Consider the following 17614-nt stretch of genomic DNA (forward strand, 5'->3'; position numbering starts at 1 on the left):
TGAACCATAGAAAAGTTGGAATACAGTAGGTTTAACACCAATATAAATAAAGAATGAGTTCATTACAGTACCTTATGTGGTGTTTTTTCTTTCTTGCACTAACGGAGCTTATGAGATTTCTTGTTGAGTTTTGTGTTGTGAAGTTTTCAAGTTTTGGGTAAAGATTTGATGGACTATGGAATAAGGAGAGGCAAGAGCCTAAGCTTGGGGATGCCCATGGCACCCCAAGATATTCAAGGATAACCAAAATCCTAAACTTGGGGATGCCTCGGAAGGCATCCCCTCTTTCATCTTCGTCTATCGGTAACTTTACTTGGTGCTATATTTTTATTCGCCACATGATATGTGTTTTGCTTGGAGCGTCTTGTATGATATTAGTCTTTGCTTTTTAGTTTACCACAATCATCCTTTCTATACACACCTTTTGGGAGAAACCCACTTGATTGGAATTTATTAGAATACTCTATGTGTTTCACTTATATCTTTTGAGCTAGATAGTTTTGCTCTAGTGCTTCACTTAAATCTTTTAGAGCACGGCGGTGGCTTGATTTTGTAGAAATTGATAATCTCTCATGCTTCACTTATATTATTTTTAGAGTCTCTTAGAACAGCATGGTATTTGCTATGGTTATAAAATTGGTCCTAGAATGATGAGCATCCAAGTTGGGTATAATAAAAACTATCATAGGAAGTGAATTGTATGCTATGATCAATTTGATACTTGATAATTGTTTTGAGATATGCAGGTGGTGATATTAGAGTCATTCTAGTTGGGTGATTATGAATTTAAAGAATACTTGTGTTGAAGTTGGCAAGTCCCGTAGCATGCACGCATGGTAGAAGTTGTGTACCAAACTTATTGCATGAGGTGCTCTTTTGATTGTCTTCCCTTGAGTGGAGGTCGGGGGCGCGATGGTTAACTCCTACCAACCTCCCCCCTAGGAGCATGCGTAGTAGTACTTTGCTTCGAGGGCTAATAAAACTTTTGCAATAAGTATATGAGTTCTTTATGACTAATGTGAGTCCATGGATTATACGCACTTTTACCTTTCCATCATTGCTAGCCTCTTCGGTACCGTGCATTGCCCTTTCTCACCGTGAGAGTTGGTGCAAACTTCGCCGGTGCATCCAAACCCCGTGATATGATATGCTCTAGCACACATAAACCTCCTTATATCTTCCTCAAAACAGCCACCATACCTACCTATTATGGCATTTCCATAGCCATTCCGAGATATATTGCCATGCAACTTTCCACCGCTCCGTTTATCATGACACGCATCATCATTGTCATATTGCCTTTCATGATCATGTAGTTGACATCGTATTTGTAGCAAAGCCACCATGCATAATTTTTCATACATGTCACTCTTGATTCATTGCCCATCCCGGTACACCGCCGGAGGCATTCATATAGAGTCATATCTTGTTCTAGTTTTGAGTTGTAATTCATGAGTTGTAAATAAATAGAAGTGTGATGATCATCATTATTAGAGCATTGTGCCCAAATAAAAAAAGAAAGGCCAAAAAGAAAAAAAGAAAGGCCAAAGAAAAAAAGGCCAAAAGAAAAAAAAAGAAAGGCCCAAACAGAAAAAAAGAAAAAAAAGAAAAAGAAAAAGAAAATAAAAAGGGGCAATGTTACTATCCTTTTCCACACTTGTGCTTCAAAGTAGCACCATGTTCTTCATATAGAGAGTCCCATTTGTTGTCACTTTCATATACTAGTGGGAATTTTTCATTATAAAACTTGGCTTGTATATTCCTACGATGGGCTTCCTCAAAATGCCCTAGGTCTTCGTGAGCAAGCAAGTTGGATGCACACCCACTTAGTTTCTTTTGTTGAGCTTTCATACATTTATAGCTCTAGTGCATCCGTTGCATGGCAATCCCTACTCCTCATGTTGACATCAATTGATGGGAATCTCCATAGCCCGTTGATTAGCCTCGTTAATGTGAGACTTTCTCCTTTTTGTCTTCTCAACACAACCTCCATCATCATATTCTATTCCACCCATAGTGCTATATCCATGGCTCACGCTCATGTATTGCGTGAGAGTTGAAAAAGGCTAAAGCGCGTTAAAAAGTATGAACCAATTGCTTGGCTGAAACCGGGGTTGTTCTTGATGGGAGTATTTTGTGTGGTGAAAATGAAACATAGCCTAACTATATGATTTTGTAGGGATAAACCTTCTAATGCCATGTTATTTTGAGAAGACATGATTTCTTAGTTAGTATGCTTGAAGTATTAATATTTCTTATGTCAATATGAACTTTTATTTTGAATCATTTGGATCTGAACATTCATGCCACAATAAAGAAAATTACATTGAGAATTATGCTAGGCAGCATTCCACATCAAAAATTCTGTTTTTATCATTTACCTACTCGAGGACGAGCAGGAATTAAGCTTGGGGATGCTTGATACGTCTCCAACGTATCTATAATTTTTTATTGTTCCATGCTATTATATTACCCGTTTTGATTGTTTATGGGCTTTACTTTACACTTATATATCATTTTTGGGACTAACCTACTAACCGGAGGCCCAGCCCGAATTGCTGTTTTTTGCCTATTTCAGTGTTTCAAAGAAAAGGAATATCAAACGGAGTCCAAATGGAATGAAACCTTCGGGAGCGATCTTTTTGGAACAAACGTGATCCAGGGGACTTGGACTGGACATCAAGCAACAGAGGAGGCGGCCACGAGGGTGCCCGGTGCGCCCCCACCCTCATGGGCCCCTCGAGCGTCCACCGACCTACTTCTTCCTCATATATATACCCACGTACCCTGAAAACATCCAGGAGCACCACGAAAAACTATTTCCACCACCGCAACCTTCTGTATCCGCGAGACCCCATCTTGGAGCCTTCGTCGGTGCTCCGCCGGAGGGGAAATCAACCACGGAGGGCCTCTACATCATCTCCAAGGCCCTTTTGACAAGTTTTGAGTAGTTTACCACAGACCTTTGGGTCCATAATTATTAGCTAGATGGCTTTTTCTCTCTCTTTGAATCTCAATACCAAGTTCTCCTCGATCTTCTTGGAGATCTATTCGATGTAACTCTTTTTGCGGTGTGTTTGTCGAGATCCGATGAATTGTGGGTTTATGATCAAGTTTATCTATGAGAAATATTTGAATCTCCTCTGAATTATTTTATATGTGATTAAGTTATTTTTGCAAGTCTCTTCGAATTATCAGTTTGGTTTGGCCTACTAGATTGATCTTTCTTGCAATGGGAAAAGTGCTTAGCTTTGGGTTCAATCTTGCGGTGTCCTTTTCCAGTGACGGCAGGGGCAGCAAGGCACGTATTGTATTGTTGCCATCGAGGATAAAAAGATGGGGTTTATATCATATTGCATGAGTTTATCCCTCTACATCATGTCATCTTTCTTAATGCGTTACTCTGTTCTTTATGAACTTAATACTCTAGATGCAGGCAGGAGTCGGTTGATGTGTGGAGTAATAGTAGTAGATGCAGGCAAGAGTCTGTCTACTTGTCACGGACCTGATGCCTATGTACATGATCATGCCTAGATAATCTCATAATTATTCGCTTTTCTATCAATTGCTCGACAGTAATTTGTTCACCCACTGTAACACTTATGATATCTTGAGAGAAGCCACTAGTGAAAAATATGGCCCCCGGGTCTATCTTTTATCATATAAGTTTACCATCTACTTTTATTTGCATCTTTACTTTTCCAATCTAGTTCATAAAAATACCAAAAATATTTATCTTATCATATTATCTCTATCAAATCTCACTTTTGCAAGTGGCCGTGAAGGGATTGACAACCCCTTTATTGCTTTGGTTGCGAGGTTCTTGTTTGTTTGTGTAGGTGCGTGGGACTTTTGAGGAGCCTCCTACTGGATTGATACCTTGGTTCTCAAAAACTGAGGGAAATACTTACGCTACTTTGCTGCATCACTCTTTCCTCTTCAAGGAAAACTAACATAAGCTCAAGACGTAGCACCTCCCCATGAACACGACGACGACTCAGTTTCTCCGTTCCGACCTAGCCATGTACACGAGCCCTAGCCGTACGTATGCGCGAGTGGGCGTTCTAGACCCCGCCTGTATGTACGTACGTGGCCGTATTTTCTTTCTTGCACACTGGCCGATTTACGTACGTGTACATGCTACGTGCGCGCCTCTACTACGACACGTGCGTGTCTCTACATCGACCATTATATACGTACGCGTTCGCGACCAGAATGACAACGCTACGTACGCTTCGACCAGGTGGGTCCCGACTGTGAGGCACTTCCTTGCGTGCGAAGATGTAGCTGGTGGGTCCCAGCAGTCAGGGGGGTGAATCATTTTTTTTGCCCAGAAGCACTTCCTTGCGTGTGAAGATGTAGCTGGTGGGTCCCAGTAGTCAGGGGGCGAATCGTTGTTTTTGCCCAGACGCACTTTCTTGCGTGCGAAGATGTAGTGGTGGGTCCCAGCAGTCAAGGAGGAAACATTTTTTTCGTGAAATACAGTGGCCCGTCCAGTGGGTCTCTGCTTTCAGGTGGAGGAATCATTATTTTCCGGTAATAAGGAAGCACTTCCTTGCTGCGGCCATGGACCCAACTGTCAGCCTCTCCACGTATAGTCCACGTCTGATGGAAGTCGTTCCTTGACCACGTTGACCATGTCGCGCCAAGAGCACCGGGGCAGTGGACGACGGCGAGGCCTAGGAAGGGGATGACATGGAGCCGGGGAAGACGCGGCAGTGGAAGCCCGCGTGGAGAGGAGTACGAGGGTTCACTGGTTCGGATGCGGTGTGAGGCTACCGTCGCTGCAGGGCGTGGCCAGCGGTGGGATAGAAGGGGCCGGTGAGGCCCCCGCGGTAGCACAGTCGGCCACGGGAGGCAGGAGCATGCGACACGACCGGCGTTGCTTTGGGCGGCTGGAGCAAGAAGACCAGAGGTTGAAGAAGCACTACGACCGTTGGATGGACATCGTACGGTCAATGGAGCTAGAATCGTTCATATTGACTAAGTTGACAAAGGCCTCCGTCCCAGTCAACTTAGTAGGCCCACAAGTCGGCCTCCCACCAAGGTGGGTCCCAGCTAGCAGGGGGAGTATTCATTTTTTTGCGTAATAAGGAGGCACTTCCGATGGGTGCGAGCTGACAGCAGGGGGGAACGTTTTTTTGCGAAATATGGTGGCCCGTCCGGTGGGTCCCAGCAGTCAAGGGGGAAACGTTTTTTTTTTGAGAAATACGATGGCCCGTCCGGTGGGTCCCTGCTGTCAGGTGGAGGAATAGTTATTTTCCACGAAATAAGGAGGCACTTCCTTGCGGCTGCCATGGACCCAGCTGTCAGCCTCTCCACATACAGTACTCTTCCGATGGAAGTCGGTCGTTGACCACATTGACCACACCGTGCCGAGAGCACCAGGGTGGTGGACAATGGCAAGGCCTAGGAAGGGGACGACGCGGAGCAGGGGAAGACGCGACAGTGGAAGCCCACGCGGAGAGGAGTACGAGGGTTCACTGGTTCGGTTGCGGTGTGAGGCTACTGTCGCCGCAGAATAACAGGGGGTGTGGGTGAGTAGAGGGATGCCCTGGCCAGCGGTGGGAGTAGTAGGGGCGGTGAGGCCTCGCGGCAGCACAGCCGTCCACGGGAGGCGGGAGCAGGCGGTCCCGCCGGCGCTGCTTTGGCGGCCGGAGCAAGAAGATCAGAGATTGAAGAAACACGACGGCCGTTGGATTGACATCCAAAGGTTACGTCTGCTAGAATCTTTTGTTGAGGTATATAATAACTAAAAAAAATCTTGCATATGCGTCAACTTAACAGACCCACAAGTCAGACCATTCCCTCTTTTTTTTAATAATTTATATATAGCTCATTGCAACTTCTTATGCAATTTATTGCAGTCCATTTTTTTTGGTTGGCCAGGGCCAATTTCGCATATTTATGTGGGTTTCAAACTATTTTTAATACCGAAATGTCGAGCCAGATTTAAAGTACTTTGACGATATATTTGAATTAGGTTAATGCCCAGTGAATTAGGAATCTGAAAATGTGAAAAAATTCGGAAATTATAAAGTAATTGCCAATTTTTCATCTGTTTTTATATTTACAACCCATTTCATATTACTTTCAAGATTTGCAGGCGTCTCGAAAGAGTTACAGCCCATCAGGGCGTAAAAAATAAGTAGGCCTGGATTTGGGATTCTTCAGAAAAAATAAACTCGGCTCATTTTCACAAAGAAAAAATAGCTGGGCTGGTCACATGGTGAACATAAAATATAAGCCTGGGCTAGGCAGGCCACAGCCTAGTTCAAACCCTGCTCCGTCTCGACAATAAGAAAAAACATACCGCTCGAGCAGCTACGTCCCAGGTGTCAGCCGATCTTGTGTTGTTCTCTTGTCTATTGACTATATACGCTGACAATGTCGTGGGTCCCAGATGTCAGAAAACACTAGGAGGAAGCATTTTATTTTTCCATACGTTGACATGGTGGGCCCCTACTGTCATCCTCTCCATGTACTTCTGCCGATTCCTGTTGTTTGTTGTCCATGATGACAACGCGAGAGGGCGGCGTCGCGGCGAGCGCACCAAAGCGCATGGAGGATGACGGTGAGGCCTCAAACGTCGGCGTTAACAATTTAGGAGACGGTGGGGAGGCGATGCTTGCGCTGAGGCGCAGCCAGCCATGGGAGGCAGAAGCAGGCGGCCCCGCCGGCACTGGTTTGGTTTTGGCGGCTGGAGGAAGACATGACTGAAGAAACACGACAGACTGTAAAAGCAGCAGGAGTACTTAACAACCTTAACTGAAACCAGCAGGGCACTTAACAACCAAAACTGAAAGCACTATGAGTACTTATACAGGTTCAACCGTACAAAGCACGCCTGAACAGTGCTACTTTGCCTACAGTTAACCATGGGTGAGGCCGCCAAGCCCCAGGACAAGGCCCAGGCGCCACCCCGCGCATCCACAACCTTCTGAAAGTGGCTTCATCTCGCAGTGTGGTCAATAAATAGGATATTCGCTTTAGAGTCATGGAAAAGCATGAACATAATCTTTTGTCCTATTCTCCAAGATAGACGGGCCTTCATTATTTGAGACCACCCATGAATAAGTATCTTTTCACCTCCAAGGGGAATGGAGTAGGTCGACATAAACATCATGTTGTGACCAAGCGCACGTCTGACCCAACCATGGTCAGGCATCTATATAGGAACAATAGAACTGGGCAGTTTCTGTTTCAAGAAGATCACAGCTGTAAAACTGTGTATAAGCAATAGTTTATGAACAACATATATAACAGAAAACAGCTCGTACCATAAGTTTCTTGACACAGTTGGACCTGTTCAACGAGTGCAGCAGTGGCACACATATACCACATGGCCTTCCACCATTGAAACGCCCCACAAGGACCTCAAGACGATGAATAAAGTGTAGGAACTTGTGGATGTCATCCCAGTCAACTTCAGTGCCATCAGTAACAACCGAGTTATTACAGAATAACAAACGAGCAGCCTGCTTAACTCTGAAAAAACCTACACGTGCCACCAATTAAAAGAAAATATTAGTTATAAGTAGCATCTTCGTGAGAGATTCGTTGCTACTTCTAGAGTTAAATTGTGATTAGTTAGACAGAATAGGTGGATTAAGAAGTAATCGAGGCAACAAGCAAGAACCAGATACAAAACTAACATGAATGAACAATTGGAACGACGTCGGGGTGGAAGATCGCAGTGAAGATGAGACCAGGTTCTGCTATTTCCATCAACATTCCTACGCCAACTTTCAGTCTGTAACACTTGAGAAAGTTTATCCAAGTTCGGCCATAAAAAAAGTAGTGATCTTCTTGGTTCATGAACCCAACTCGGAACTTATATCCATGGCTTGTCTTCACTGTGACCATTAAACTGGTGTATTCAGTTATGGCAAGGCCGAGAATCTTGAGTACATGTGTTCTGGCAGAGCAAATAATGCACTGCAGGAAAAATAATATGAGAACATAATGTATTTCCTATCCAAATCTAGAAATAACTTCCTCCTTCACGTCAGTGTTGACCATCGTACTAGTAGTACCTTTTATCTAAATATAGCAATCCAAATTTCCAAATTAGTCGACAGCATGTTCAAAAAAAACCACCCCCCGGATAGAAAAGAGGATTCTAGGAACATATTGTGCGCATTTTAAAATCATGTGTTAGGATGAGAAGGAACAAGTGTGGCGTCTCGTCGAGGGCGCAGAAACCTGTAGGGTCCTCATCCTTTAGGCACTACAAATGAAACACACTAGATTCAATAGGAAGAAAAATGCATCAATGACGGCGGCTGACATCCTAGGATTACCTGCGACCAAGGGACTTGGATTTATCGGGGATGGATGAAGAATTCGTACCTGGTTCTCCATGAGAAAACCCTATGCAATCACCGAGAGGGGGTTTTCTCTGAATAAGCTGACGAGGGAGAAGGGGATTCAGGCCCAGTGAAATGTTGCCACTTCGTCTTACTACTAAAGCTGGAAAGGGGGGTTGTGATTTGACGGCTCATTGGGCATTACCGCGGCGCTACGACCGTGGTGTGTCTACCGTGCAGTTGTGCACTTTAATTTGTGCAAATGGCACGTGGACCCCATTGCCGGATGCCCCACATATCAGCGAAAGGAAGTAGAAAGACAAGAGTAACTAGTTACACATAAATATATTTTTGGCAGAGAGATACTCCCTCTGTAAAGAAATATACAAATATTTTATATCACAACTTTATACATAAGAAAAATCAAGAGGAATATGTATAACATATACAATTATAAAAAACAGATTTGTTTTTAAACGGTATAGACGAGTTGGTGATGATGGTGTGCCTGCCATCCTGCAATATAGGCCGTCCGATTTATATCTGACCGATAGGAAGGAAACTATGGCAATTTTGCTAAAAGGTACCCACACACCTCTCCACATTTGCAAATAAGGCCTTCCCTTGTTCATACTCATACAAATGCATCTTGATGTTACGTGCAACGCACGAGCATTATGGGGGTTCAACTGAGAATATAATACTCATACAGGCTCACGGTTCTGGACTTTGGGCCGCAAGCCCACCCTGCATGTTTGGGGGCCCATGTGTTCTACCTCAACGCTTTTCATATTGCAAGCGATTGGCACGGCGCTGGTTTTAGATGCTGTCGCAAGGTGAATACACAATATTGAATAAAGCACGACACCTGTTGGAATGAAATCGAACTATAGTTCCTAACCATTAATGAGAGTTGCAGTTCTATCAACGATATACCATGTGATAATAATACTGTCGTACTACTTATACACACAGGACACTTGTTTCACCATGCCAGATTATTACATCAGAATCTCTCGGAGGATAGATCAGTTCGGCAGTTGCGTGCTACTACTGAAGAATTTCAAAGTTGATTTGGACCAGCTCTCCTTGCTGAGAAAGTTCGATTTTGACATCATCCCCTACTATAAGATATGATTTAGATTTGAACCTTGACCATCCTTTAGCATCAATCATCATGCAACCATCCTTTGTACTTACGGTATATTGAGTAGGTTCATTCACACCAAGGATGCGCATGGTAAGAGAAACTTGGCTGCGGTCGCCCGGACTGTTGAACGACTCCCTCATTGCTCTAGGAATTCTCTGGCAAACAAGAAGACATACCCAAACAGTTAGATCAACACAGTGAGTCATGTGAAACAACATGGAAAGAAAAAAGAACGAAGCACTTGGGCGGCCAATGCTTACCAAGAAGGTGGACATGTTGGTTTTTGTAAGGACTTTGGTATATGAAGTGTGAATTGCAGCCCAGTCTATTGCCGGCGACTGCTCGTTCGGTTGCCGCTGCACAGGACGGAGCAGATGCAAGTGCAAGTGTTGGTGTAGGTGCCGAAGCCGCTGCTGCTGCCGGAGATGGTACTCCTTGTAGAGCTGGTGCTGGTGTCGAAGAAGGTGCCGGTGTCGATGCCCGATCCTCCGGTAGATCAGCCTGATCCGCTGACGCGGTCAATGCCCAATCCTCTGCTGGATCAGACTGAGCTGCTGTCGCTGTCAGTGCTAGAGCAACTGTCGGTGCTCGATCCGTTGCTGAAGGTGGTACCGACGTGTGAGACAGCGGCGATCGTGTCTGGTCTGCTATGATCAGCTTTCTAACTTGACTAGGATCCGTGACCGTGATCCAGTTTTTTTTCTTCATTTCTTTTAAATGCGAGAAGGACTAATTGTTGCGTTTTTGTTAAACCAAATTGCAGTTCATCATAGGGATTCAGCTTGTACTCAAACAACAGACTGATCCAATTTTTTCCAGTAATATAAGTGATGGACAGTGCCTTCGTTAGTGACACGACATAAGAAGTGAAACCTGCAAAAATAGCCATCCTAGAGCAAACCAAACGGTTTATTCTGTGATGAATGTCACATGGCAAAACCTGCATCATAAAGTTATAGGAAAAGAAAGAAAACATGGCATTAAATCAATAAGATTTAGACAGTAAATCAATAAGATTTACTTGATGTGACACGAGTGAATCCTTACCAGGAAATCACTATGTTGAAGTACTAAATAGAAGATTGATTGTCCAACGATGGGTGGCATGCAGGGCCCCCGCCTACTCCCACAAGCAGGACAGTCCAAAGGTTGTGACAAATCGTATGGACTGAACATCCATGGGACTAGAAATCCTGGTGGGTGCGATAAACCCTGCAATGCATACAGATATTGGAGTGTAACCATAATTGACAAAAACCGTCCTCACAAAAAAGATGATTTGGATACTTCAAAATATATAGACTAAATTGAGTGGACAGACATTAACATAGACTATTCTCAGGACTGACCACACACCAAAAGCGGCAGTACTAACAAACAATACAGGGTTCACAAACACAAATCAAGTACTGAACAATAGTACTTACTACAGACAAGCAAAGTTGCACTAATTAAACTCTACATACTATTTCTTGCCACCGACCTACCGGATGAACCCCGCATAACTGACTAGGCCATAGACTTCATGAGAAATGTCTACATGCACCATCACCATCTCGTCAACCTTGGAGAACCTAACAGAGTGGTCTTTCCACTCATAAACATGATGATGAAGACAGGCCGCATCAGATTTGTTGGGAAGATTTACAAGAACCACACCCTTCGTAATCGAAGGCACAACCAGGAAATTGTTGTGGTCACGTATAGCCTCGAGAACACGCCTGACAACAATGCTACAGGAAAACACTAGTTCAGGACATGTGGCGACAAGGACACAACATCTGGATAGTTTAGCAGTAGAACTCATCCTCAGGTCTTCCAGTTCACATGGCATGACTTTGAGAACTTCATCTCCACCATGGACCTGGTTCTAATTCAAACAGAAACCATATTTTATTACTACCTCCGTTCAGAAATATAAAATGATTTTCGATATTATACTCCATATATGACTACATATACGCACAGAAATGAGTGAACAAAGACACTAGAACATGTCTTCAAAGGCATGAGAGCAGAGGGATTACTTGCAATATCCATAACACAAGTTACTGAGGCAAATATACCCTCTTCAAAGGTAGCATTGATGTTCATAAAGTACTCCCTCCTTCCCAAAATTCTTGTCTTAGATTTGTCTAGATACGGATGTATCAAGTCACATTTTAGTATTAGATACATCCGATCTAGACAAATCTAAGACAAGAAATTTGGGACAGAGGGAGTAGTTGAAAGTAATCTATAAGAAATCAGTGTCAACCTCTCGCATGTTTTGGTCAAAAGAGGAATTTAGAACCGCCATTTGGCACACCAAAATCACATGCAAGCTCACCCAGAAAGTTGTACTACTAGTACTAGTACTGCATGTTAGATGAAAAAACACGATCAAGATCGAGAAAAAGATCGTCAAGAAGAGATATTACCTGGACTTGCTTAATGAGGGATCCCGAAGAGGGGGGCTTGGACAGGGCGATGGCTTTGAGCTTGTCTGCGGTAGTCTCGGCGGGGTGCTTGTGCTTCTTCGTACCATGAGCCTCGACGGTTTTGGCCAGAGCCATAGAGATCACGTCGGCCGGTGCTCCAGCATCCATCCAAGAGAGGAAGCTGAGAGAGAAGAGTGAAATGAGGAACGAGATGAGGGATAAGCGAAGCGAGTGGGGATTTTCTTCAAGAGAGGAAGCTGAGAGAGAAGAGTGGAATGATGGTTACTTCGTCCGTCCAACTTACTGCTGGAAAGGAGGGGGTTTTGTGATTTGACGGCTCATTAGGCATTACTGTGGCACTTCGATCGGGGTAGTCAACAGTCACTCTACTACGGAGTAATTTAGTGCATGGATGGTGGACCCAGATGCTCGCTGTCCCACACGTCGGCGAAAGTGAGTAATTTAGTGCATGGTTGGAGGAGGATCCGCACGGTAGAGCGTGTCCACTGTTTTTCTAAAGAAAAAAATGATTGCAGCAAGCGTTTCCACTCTTACAACGGAGGAGTGCGAAACACGGCAGCCACTTGAACATACACAGTGCTCCTACTACTAGGCATGTGCAGTGGTTCATACGTCAGCACTACATAATCTTGTTGCTAGTGTAGTAAGATATGACGATAACAAATGATGTTGTGCGCATGTCAACTATATGAACAGTAATGTAGTAACATAGTACCGCTTTTTCGAATGTCCGGTCGAGAATGAACGATGGGATCAATGTTAACAGAACTAGGTCTACAGCGCACGGAGAGTACGGTGCTACAGTACTCCATGAAACATGAAGCATATGAAGCACGAATAGTGTTAGGCAGGGTGTATGAAGGGTGCACAGGATGGGAGCAAAAGTTCCCTTCTCGACCCACTTTTGGGTGTTTGGCAGAGTGCATGAAGGGTGCATGAGTCCACACTAGTAGGTTAACACAAATACACGAAGAGGAAACAACTATATTGAGATGAGAATGCAACCAAACACACCCACATGCTTTGTGCTACAGTGACTGATCTGCACTGTCTGAGTTTGATCCAACGGTCATGTTGCGCCGAGACATGGACATGCCCATGCAGAGGGTGCCTAAACACCACCGAAGTCCCTCTGCTTCTCGAGGCGCATGACGTTGGTGATGCAGGGTGCAACCGCCCTTCAGCCCGCTCCCGGTCGACGGGAGCCAGATCGTCAAAGACGGCGTCCAATGGCACGAATGGATCCCGGTGACGGAGCCCTGAAAGGATTTGCCCTGCAACGGCGACAACAGCCCGCAACCCCTCTTTGTCCAGCTCCGCCCCCACCATCGCGCGGAGACGGCTCAGCTCCTCGGAGATATAGGTGAAGAAGGAGACCGGGTTAGGAAGCCGCAGCTCGTTGAAGTTGATCAGGTGGTCGAACGGGTTTAGCCCGACGACTGGCATGATCGCGCTGGCATGACGGTAGGCATCACACAGCTGCAACACGTGCGTGGCAACTTGGTTCACCAAGTGGCTGAGGCGATCTTGTACCTCGTCACGATCGGCCCGCTCGCGCTCGAACCGGCTCCCCTGACGGCCTATCGTATCTCCCGCTTTCTGCAGCAACGCCGCCGACGCCTCGAGCATCTTTGTGGTGGACGCTTGCCGCTTTTGAAGCTCTGTGAACTCCCGCACATAACGGAGGAGCATGGCACTCCTCTCCTCCTTGAGCTCATGGAGCTCCACGTCCTTGGCCTTGAGCTCTGCATCCTTGGCCTGGAGCTCCTGTGTCAGGCGCCTCACCTCGGACTCCGTGATCTGCTGCGCCACCATGGCACCAGGTAGAAGCAATGGGGAGAGGAAGCAAAGGGGGTGAAACGGCTGAAAGGCAACGCAATCTATAGGAAGGCAGAGGGAGCCAGCTGAGGAGCGGGGAATCTTTTGGTTTTCACCATGGTAAAACACCAGTCGATGACTTCTCACATCAGGGAGCAGTGGGTTTTACAGGCGGAGTCATCATGACTAATTGCTGCCACGCCTGCTCCCGTCAATCAAAAAAATAAAAATCCTGCCGCGCCTTCTCCCGTCAATCAAAAATTTAAAAATCCCGCCGCACCCAAACACCAGAGCAACGCCACGGTGGATATTTAAATTTACCCGTCGGAAAGTAGATAAAAAAAGGGGTGAAAAAACAAATGTGGGGGCGGCCTAGCTAATCGGTCGAACTAGCCCAACTAGCTAGCCACCGTGCTTCACTGATGTACTCGGCGGGAAAGGTAGTCTTTTGTGATTTGACGACTCATTTACTTGCTTCGGCACTACGACCGAGGAGGACCTAGAAAACGCGTGGTAGGGCGTCCCACGTCAGGAAGAATATATGCGTGCACCACCCGGGAGGACCCCGAAACCGCGCGTTAAGGTGTGCCACGTCTCGGCACGGAGGCAAATGTGCGTGTAAAAATATACCTATGGTTCGACCTCGGGACCCAGCCAGTCGGTTGAAAACACCCCACTAGCCATACAACTTCTTCATGCTAACGTGGCACGAAGGATAGATGTGGTTAGCTCCGTCTCGACCAGCCACAACGTCTCTTGTTCTAGGCGATTCTTCTATTTTCCAAGCTTTTTTAGTTGTAATAACACGACGGCAAGCTAGCGCCGCTCTTAGTGTGTGCTCGTGCAAAGGTTAGACGATGGAGAGAAGAGAGAGATTGCAGACCTGGGACCCACTAGTAAGTGAGTCAAGGGTCATGCACGTGTTGACGAGGCACTCCCTCTACTCTACTCAACGTAATACTGTATAAAATCAAGTTATGGGACAAAGCCAACAACCGTTGTTGTTTTAGGCTATCGACTTACTCTTTGTGGTCCAGGTTGCCAGTTCGAATCTCGTCTTTCAGATTTGTTAGTTTTAGGTCCAAATTTGATTAATGACAAGTGGGACCCCCGTGTGTTGTTCCGATATTTCAGTGTAGGATGGTTTTTTGACCAAACACTTTGCGCGGCTAGACAAGTAACGGCACGAGTTACACGTATTTTGCAAGTTTACGAACAAAAATGACAACGACATAGAATATCAAATCCACCTCGCAGCTTAGATGCTATGGTGATACGAGTTTTTACATCGTTGGAAGTGAGATCCAATGGCTTGGGAGTAGTCTTTGTAATTATGCGCAATTTCCAAACTCTCCAAAGTTTTTTTTGCAAATAAAACATTCAGGCCTCGTGTCTGCCACAGCATCTTGGATCCAACGGCTCCCCGTTGCTCATATTAGGTGCTCCCCATAGCTTAATTACCCGCTATGGTGATATGAGCATCTAGGTCGTATGATCAGTGATCAGATGGCACATGTGTAGTACTTGTACTTTCTGTGCATTTCCCAAACTCTCTCAGCCCTATATTGCAAAAACATTCAAACCTCCTACCGTGGGCCGTTAGATCTCCGTGAACTCGTATCACCATAGAATCTATGGTGCGGGAGCACCTACTATTCTCCCGTGTGAGGGAGTCCTGGATTAGGGGGTCCTCGGACAGCCGGACTATATACTTTGGCCGGACTGTTGGACTATGAAGATACAAGATTGAAGACTTCATCCCATGTGTGGGTGGGACTCTCCTTTGCGTGGAAGGCAAGCTTGGCAATTCGGATATGTAGATCTCCTTCTCTGTAACCGACTCTGTGTAACCCTAGCCCCCTCCGGTGTCTATATAAACCGGAGGGTTTAGTCCGTAGGACAAGATACAATCAGAATCATAGGCTAGCTTCTAGGGTTTAGCCTCTACGATCTCGTGGTAGATCAACTCTTGTAATACTCATATCATCAACATCAATCAAGCAGGAAGTAGGGTATTACCTCCATCGAGAGGACCCGAACCTGGGTAAACATCGTGTCCCCCGCCTCCTGTTACCATTAGCCTTAGACGCACAGTTCGGGACCCCCTACCCGAGATCCGTCGGTTTTGACACCGACATTGGTGCTTTCATTGAGAGTTCCACTATGTCGTCAAGATAAGGCCTGATGGCTCCTTCAATCATCTTCAACGATGCGGTCTAGGGTAAGGTTTTCCTTCCCGGACAGATCTTCGTATTCGGTGGCTTTGTACTACAGGCCAACACGATGTGCCATCTAGAGCAGATTGGCAGCTACGTCCCTAGCCAGCAGGTCAGGTTTGGAAGCTTGAACTACATTGTCGACATCCACGGAGACTTAATATTCGACGGATTCGAGCCCATGTCAGGAGCGCCGAACAGTCACGACAGGCATGACTTAGATCTGTCATCGAACGGTGTTCGGGAGATCGCACCTGCGGCCCTTAATCTGGAGCAGATCACGCCATACGAGGACGGGTGGATGGACCCCGCCACGGAGGCTGCACATTCATCGGCGCTGGAACCGAACACGGACTTCACCTCCAAAGAGATCTGTGTCATCAGACCCCTGGACTCGTCTCCGGCCATAGGTTCCGAACCGCATGTGCCCGTGCCTATCGAATCTAATTGGGCACTGATCATGGAGTTTACCTCCGTGGATATCTTTCAGCACTCGCCCTTGGGCGACGTGCTAAATTCATTAAGGTCTCTCTCTCTATCAGGAAACTCTTGGCCGAACTATGTCCGGCTCGAGTGGGAATCGGACGACGAAGAAATTCGTTCCCCACCCACCACCCACTTAATAGCCATTGTCGATGACTTAACCGACACGCTTGACTTCGGCTCCGAAGACATCGACGATATGGATGACGATGTTGGAGATGAACAGGAACCACCGCCCACGGGGCGTTGGACAGCCACCTCATCATATGATATATACATGGTGGATACACCCAAAGAAAACAGCGGCGAGGAAAGGAAGGATGCAACGGAGGATAATCCCCTCAAGTAGAAACCAAAGCGACAATGTAGGCGCTGCTCTAAATCCCGCCACAACAAAAATAACGATAACAATGCAAGAAAGAACAACACCCCGGGCGACTCCAAAGGAAACGACGAACCCATGGACCCATCAATGGAGCAGGATGCGCCAGGGGATGGTGAGCATAGTCCGGAGCCGATGTCCAATGACGGTGATCATGAGAGTAAAACTCATCAACCTGTCTCCGGAGAGGAGAACAGTCCGGACGATGATGCACTCATCATCACGGAAAAACACTTGGAACAAGAGAACCTCCATCGAAGGCTTATTGCCACCGCAAGGAGCTTGAAGAAGCAGAAGCAAAGGCTTAAGGCCGCGCATGGTATGCTCAACCGCAGATGGAACAAAGTGCTCGACACTGAAGAAAAATACGGCGGCGATCGCCACACAAAGAGCTACCCAAAGCGCAAGCTGCTGCCCGAATTCGATGACGAGGCTACAGAGCCAAGTCAGTCAAAAAATAAAACGGCCGATCAGCCGGACCGACAACCCCGAGGCCGCGACAGGGCGGCTGATGATGCCGCACACAAGTCAGCACACAATTTACATGAGCTCCTGGAAAAAAAGCCGATATGGCCAGGTCCATCTATGGATCTAGGAAGCGTGCTCCGGCGCAAGAGCACAGCCACCAAAACAATCATATTGATCGAATAACAGCTCAGAGTCAACACCGAACACAACAAGCATCGACAGCATGCCATGACACATCCAAATACAGGGGTGCCGCACACCCCCTGTGCTTCACTGATGAGGTGTTGGATCATGAATTTCCAGAGGGATTTAAACCCGTGAATATAGAGGCATACGACGGAATGACA

Source organism: Triticum dicoccoides, chromosome 7B (genome assembly GCF_002162155.2).
Source record: "Triticum dicoccoides isolate Atlit2015 ecotype Zavitan chromosome 7B, WEW_v2.0, whole genome shotgun sequence".
In the NCBI taxonomy this organism is placed as follows: domain Eukaryota; kingdom Viridiplantae; phylum Streptophyta; class Magnoliopsida; order Poales; family Poaceae; genus Triticum; species Triticum dicoccoides.